The sequence below is a fragment of the Sinocyclocheilus rhinocerous genome, unplaced genomic scaffold (genome assembly GCF_001515625.1).
Source record: "Sinocyclocheilus rhinocerous isolate Xijiao unplaced genomic scaffold, SAMN03320098_v1.1 scaffold4099, whole genome shotgun sequence".
NCBI classification, from domain to species: domain Eukaryota; kingdom Metazoa; phylum Chordata; class Actinopteri; order Cypriniformes; family Cyprinidae; genus Sinocyclocheilus; species Sinocyclocheilus rhinocerous.
Genome location: NW_015646394.1, coordinates 260,887 through 267,829, shown reverse-complemented (window position 1 = coordinate 267,829; position 6,943 = coordinate 260,887). Strand labels below are relative to the sequence as shown.

At 43.6% G+C, this 6,943-nt stretch overlaps 1 pseudogene; it reads left to right on the top strand.

The window, feature by feature from the left end:
• Nucleotides 1-245: 245 nt before the first annotated feature.
• Nucleotides 246-6,943, top strand: part of LOC107707765 (UDP-glucuronosyltransferase-like) — a 10,288-nt pseudogene continuing 3,590 nt past the window's right edge.

Here is a 6,943-nt window from a genome sequence, read left to right as displayed (position 1 = left end):
TCATGAGATGGTGGTCCTGGTCCCTGAAACCAGTATTCTGATTGGAAAGTCTGGTAATTACACCACTAAATCTTTTCGTGTGCCTTACACCCTTGCTGAACTAAATGCTATGTTGGACCACATAAAGAAGAATGCACTTGAGAAGCCTCCACAGTTGACTGACATCATTGTAAATCTGGGGACCCTGATGCGGTTCACGGATATGCAGGTGAAAGCCTGTGAAGGGCTGCTGTATGACGGTTGGGGATGAAGCCTATTGTGGAGGAGCTGGGGAGGAGAGGAAACCAGGTGGTGGTTGTCATCCCAGAGGCAAGTCTGAGCATGGGTCCTTCAGAGCATACCACCACTCTGACATATCCAGTGAACTACACCAAGGCTGAATTAAAAGCGAGCATAGCAGATGAATTCAACACCATTCTGAGCATTGATATCTCTACAGACCTGACCAAGTTTCAGGCGTTCATCATCTCACTGGATGTTCTGCAGATGTTTATATTGAGGAATGCAGAGGGTCTGCTCTTCAACAAGGACTTGATGAAGAAACTGCAAGAGTACAACTTTGATGCGATTCTCACAGATCCATTTGAGCCTGTTGGAGCTATAGCTGGTGAATATCTCTCCATTCCAGCTGTTTATATGCTAATAAACCATCCTTGTGGTGTCGATACTCTTTCCAGTCAATGTCCATCTCCATTCCAAATGGCCTGAGGTAGTACCGGCAGGGACAGTTACAGACTAATCACAGATTATCACGCAGATACTGGACAGTCTCTTTGCTCATTGGGGTATGCCCCATGCCATAACAACTGAAAACGGGCCCCAGTTCATTTCTGCAGAATTCTCCAACTTCCTCAGCAATAAGGGAATTCAGCATATTCGTGCCGCACTCTACCATCCCCAGGCAAACGGTGGGGTGGAAAGGTTTAATCAGAGCCTTAAGAATGGGATTCGGGCGCATCTGGTCCAGGGGTACTCATTTCAAATGGCACTTAATCAAACCTTTTTGCACTACAGGGCTAGCCAGCACAGCACCACTCAGGCTTCACCTGCTCTGCTCATGCTCGGCCGGGAGATGGAATTTCCCCTAGACAGGCTCAGAGCACCGGGCTTGTCAGCAACAATACTAACTGCCCACCAAGCAGCAGTCAAAGTGGCCGTAACTACAAACCAGGGACGAATGAAGGATAACTTCGATAAGAGACACAAGGTCAGGCATACTAACATCAAGGTACTGGACTGGGTGTGAGTCCGCAGACCTCACCGTAGCAGTAAAATGGCATCGTTTTGGTCTGAACCTCACCAAGTGGTCCGTCAGCTAGGATCCGCCACATTTCTGTTAAGTGACGGCTCACGCTGGCATGCTAGTAGATTGCAGAAAGTGCCCATCCCTCTTACAGCAACAAGAGGTCCGTGGGCAACGGAGCCCAATGCAGGAGCAGCACAAGGAGTCAGTTCCCCAGTCCCACGACCAGAACCAGTACAGCCATGGTCACACCAGGCACCTCAAGGTTTCCATCTCGGGGAGCCCCCACAACAGCCAGGACCTGACCTGCCACCACTCCTGCCAGCAGATGGCCCTCACCCTCCTCAGCCATTGCTTGATGTTACCCAAAATGGCCAGGAAATGCCCCAGCAGGCGACTTTGGGAGGCAGACCAGTTCGGGCAAGGGCTCGTCCTAACTACCTGGAAGATTATATCACATACTTTCATGCATAGGAGTTATATGTTTTTCTCTCTTATGGTTTGGGGGCCACATTGAAACTTGTTTAATTAAGTTCATCTGGGGGGGGGGGTTGTGTTCAGCATGTGACAGAGACTTCTTGAAATGCATGCACGTGCATGAATTGCACACAGCAGACAGAAAGTGAATAAAGGAAAAAGAAGCATCTGTTCAAGCTCCCGTGTAGAACTGAGTTTTTTAGCATTCCATCAGTTTGAACACAACACACCTGCCCAACCCCCCAATATTTAACTCATGGTTAATGGAAACTAGAATCAGTTGTTTATTAATGAAATAAATAGCCCGTTCGGCGCGTTTAAGCGGTAAATTCACGTACGAACCACACGGACTGATTATCAGCACATTATGCCTGAAGCAGTTTTTGTGCACGCGAGGCGTGAGTGAATCACACTATACAGTACTTTGCACGCTCCAAATGTTTGATAGGCTACGATTTGCGCGAGCCCTTCACGAAGCTGATAATAAAATGTGCGATCTATTCATATTCTATTGAGAATTTGCCACTTTAAAATGCTATGGAGAATCATTTCTGCAGAATTCTCCAACTTCCTCAGCAATAAGGGAATTAAGCATATTCGTGCCGCACTCTACCATCCCCAGGCAAACGGTGGGGTGGAAAGGTTTAATCAGAGCCTTAAGAATGGGATTCGGGCGCATCTGGTCCAGGGGTACTCATTTCAAATGGCACTTAATAAAACCCTGTTGCACTACAGGGCTAGCCAGCACAGCACCACTCAGGCTTCACCTGCTCTGCTCATGCTCGGCCGGGAGATGGAATTGCCCCTAGACAGGCTCAGAGCACAGGGTTTGTCCGTAACTACAAACCAGGGGTGAATGAAGGATAACTTCGATAAGAGATACAAGGTCAGGCATACTGACATCAAGGTACTGGACTGGGTGAGAGTCCGCAGACCTCACCGTAGCAGTAAAATGGCATCGTTTTGGTCTGAACCTCACCAAGTGGTCCGTCAGCTAGGATCCGCCACATTTCTGTTAAGTGACGGCTCACGCTGGCATACTAGTAGATTGCAGAAAGTGCCCATCCCTCTTACAGCAACAAGAGGTCCGTGGGCAACAGAGCCCAATGCAGGAGCAGCACAAGGAGTCAATTCCCCAGTCCCACAGTCAGAACCAGTGCAGCCATGGTCATACCAGGCACCTCAAGGTTTCCAGCTCGGGGAGCCCTCACAACAGCCAGGACCTGACCTGCCACCACTCCTGTCAGCAGATGGCCCTCACCCTTCTCAGCCATTGCTTGATGTTATCCAAAATGACCAGGAAATGCCCCAGCAGGCGACTTTGGGAGGCAGACCAGTCCGGGCAAGGGCTCGTCCTACCTACCTGGAAGATTATATCACAGACTCTCATGCATAGGTGTTATATGTTTTTCTCTCTTATGGTTTGAGGGCCACATTGAAACTTGTTTCATTAAGTTCATCAAGTTCTAGGGAGGGGGGGGTTGTGTTCAGCATGTGACAGAGAGTTCTTGAAATGCGTGCACCTGCATGAGTTGAATGTAGAACTGAGTTTTTTAGCATTGCGTCAGTTTAAACACAACAACTGGATAAGCAAGGTTATCAACAACAACAAAAAATATATATATATATATCTCTGTGAAGAACACATAAAAGACTCTTAAAGATCTACAAGTATGGGCAGAGAAGCTGTTGCTGATGCCTACAGATGGCAGATGCTGGACCCTATACTACTCTTACTTATTCTGCTGCCATATCATTATATAGCAGAAATAGTAAGAGTAGTATGGTGTTTAGATTTTTTAGCAATTTAGTCCAAAAGCACTGAGACGCTTCACTTTTGTCACGTTTTCATTTTCTGCTTGTCTGTATTTGTCAGTCTGTGCATTAATGGTGGGGATTTTCCATGAATCTTTCTGCAGATTGCATAGATGCACCAGTAGGTGACACTCAAGTATACTGTATATATAAAAAGCCACATTCTTTCATCTTTCATACAGACAGTGAGAGCAAACCTATTTGGCGTGGACCAGTTTTAGTACCAAACTAATTAGACCATTAGCTGAATTCATAAGGGCTTACAGTGTTTGTAGTAATCTCTTGACATTATTAGTAATTTGTGGCTTTGACTGTTGTTATTGTTGATGACAATGATAAATATGATGGCATTAAATTTGAATTCAGTGTGCATACAATTTTTTAATAACCAGATGTTAAGTATGGTATGGATGCATTCTGAATCTGTACTTTATGATAGCAAGTATCTCTGGGTATTCATGACAACCACAACAGGACCGACCTGACCTGCCACCACTCCTGTCAGCAGATGGCCCTCACCCTTCTCAGCCATTGCTTGATGTTATCCAAAATGACCAGGAAATGCCCCAGCAGGCGACTTTGGGAGGCAGACCAGTCCGGGCAAGGGCTCGTCCTACCTACCTGGAAGATTATATCACAGACTCTCATGCATAGGTGTTATATGTTTTTCTCTCTTATGGTTTGAGGGCCACATTGAAACTTGTTTCATTAAGTTCATCAAGTTCTAGGGAGGGGGGGGTTGTGTTCAGCATGTGACAGAGAGTTCTTGAAATGCGTGCACCTGCATGAGTTGAATGTAGAACTGAGTTTTTTAGCATTGCGTCAGTTTAAACACAACAACTGGATAAGCAAGGTTATCAACAACAACAACAAAAAAATATATATATATATATCTGTGAAGAACACATAAAAGACTCTTAAAGATCTACAAGTATGGGCAGAGAAGCTGTTGCTGATGCCTACAGATGGCAGATGCTGGACCCTATACTACTCTTACTTATTCTGCTGCCATATCATTATATAGCAGAAATAGTAAGAGTAGTATGGTGTTTAGATTTTTTAGCAATTTAGTCCAAAAGCACTGAGACGCTTCACTTTTGTCACGTTTTCATTTTCTGCTTGTCTGTATTTGTCAGTCTGTGCATTAATGGTGGGGATTTTCCATGAATCTTTCTGCAGATTGCATAGATGCACCAGTAGGTGACACTCAAGTATACTGTATATATAAAAAGCCACATTCTTTCATCTTTCATACAGACAGTGAGAGCAAACCTATTTGGCGTGGACCAGTTTTAGTACCAAACTAATTAGACCATTAGCTGAATTCATAAGGGCTTACAGTGTTTGTAGTAATCTCTTGACATTATTAGTAATTTGTGGCTTTGACTGTTGTTATTGTTGATGACAATGATAAATATGATGGCATTAAATTTGAATTCAGTGTGCATACAATTTTTTAATAACCAGATGTTAAGTATGGTATGGATGCATTCTGAATCTGTACTTTATGATAGCAAGTATCTCTGGGTATTCATGACAACACTCAAAAGTACAATTAATTTGTTGGAGCCACTGGTAAATATCTGACTGTTTCCACCTGCATCATGAAAGTGTGAAGACATATTATTTTAATACAGTTATTTTAACTGTATGCCGGATCATCTTAGACTCTCAAACACATTTCTTTGGTGGTGAGAGCACTGACTGTTCCCGCTCTGGGGCTTCTAGCTTTGCTATGCTTGTTCTCCTCGGAGCCCGTGCAGACTGGGAAGGTACTTGTCATGTCAGAGGATGGCAGCCACTGGTTGAGCATGAAGATCCTGGTGGAAAAGCTTTCTCGTAGGGGTCATGAGATGGTGGTCCTGGTCCCTGAAACCAGTGTTCTGATTGGGAAGTCTGTTAATTACACCACTAAATCTTTTCGTGTGCCCTACACCAATGCTGATCTGAAGGCCAACTTGGACAACATAGAGAAGAATGCATTTGAGAAGCCTCCGAAATTGACTGATATTGTTGAGAATTTAGGGAACCTGATTCAGTTCTTGAATATGCATGTGACAGCCTGTGAAGTGCTGCTGTATGACGAGTCCCTGATGAAGAGTTTGTGTGGCAGCAGTGCGTCACCGTACGATCTTGTTCACAGCATCTACATGTTGTTAACAAAGAGCTATTAAGTCACGGTGCAGTCTGGCTTCTAAGGTACGAATTTACCTTTGAGTATCCCAAACCCCAAATGTGGTCCAAATAGGGGGCATCAACTGTGCTAAGAAGGGCCCACTGACAAAGGTAAGATGCAAATTCATCAGTGTAAAACTTTGAGCAGTTTTTAAGCCATGTTTGCAGTAGGCTATTTAGATGCTAAATAAGATATTATTCAATACATTTTCTAACGCTGGCTGGGCTGTACCTACGTATAAACATGAGACCAGGCTGAACAACTAGAGTGGACTATACTCTACCCACTATGTAATCCATGCGCAAAGCCTGGCTGGTTAGATCTGTTGGTCAAATTAGAAGCTGTTGGTCCAGGTCAACATGACCTAATCCATGCTGATGCCATGAATTTATGAGCAGTAATATTAGAACATGTGATGTACTGTGTACTTTGAAAGAGACTGGTTGCATCACATGATGTTTATTAAACAGTTACAGTTACGCAGAGATTGTCTGTATGACATTGTTGAAGAGTGCCAACCTACACAATCATGAACTATGTTTAAATATCAAATTGCAATCCACGACAGTCATAAACTGTACTTCTGAAGATGTGTATAATTCCATTAAACATAACTCTCAGAGAGTCAGTTTAGGAGTGTAGATGTTGTGCGTGATTTTCTAAACCAGCATGAATTTAATTACAGGCAATGGTTTTTTTTATGCCTTGGACTTTGACCACTATAATCTTTAAGAGGAAGTAGCTATGTTTCCATCCAAAGATGCAAATTTAACTTACAGAAAACTGGAATATCGCATAAAACATTTGCGAATAAAGCACCGTTTCCATCCAACGAGTCAAAGAGAACAAAATCGTCACTTCCTGATAAGCTGGCACTAAATATCTCTAAGAAAACTAGGAGAAGCCACTGAATATAATAATTTTCATATGTAATAAATTACTTGCGCTTCAGAGAGAGCAGACGTAACACAATAAATGCGGTCATTGCTTTTAGAGGTGGATGCCTGCTGTTTGGGAACGCAGTCATGTAAGACAGTAATTATACAGAAATACTTTGATGACAGACTTTGCTCAGGCATTTCAGAACGACCAAAACAACATATAGATGCTGTGAACGAGATCGGTCCGCTGGTTAGTCAAGTTATCCCGTCTCATAGCGAAAAGTCACATGACTTTTTTCAATGCGCATGGTGGAATTTATTCAGTAAATGTGTTTCCATCGTAGTTTATGC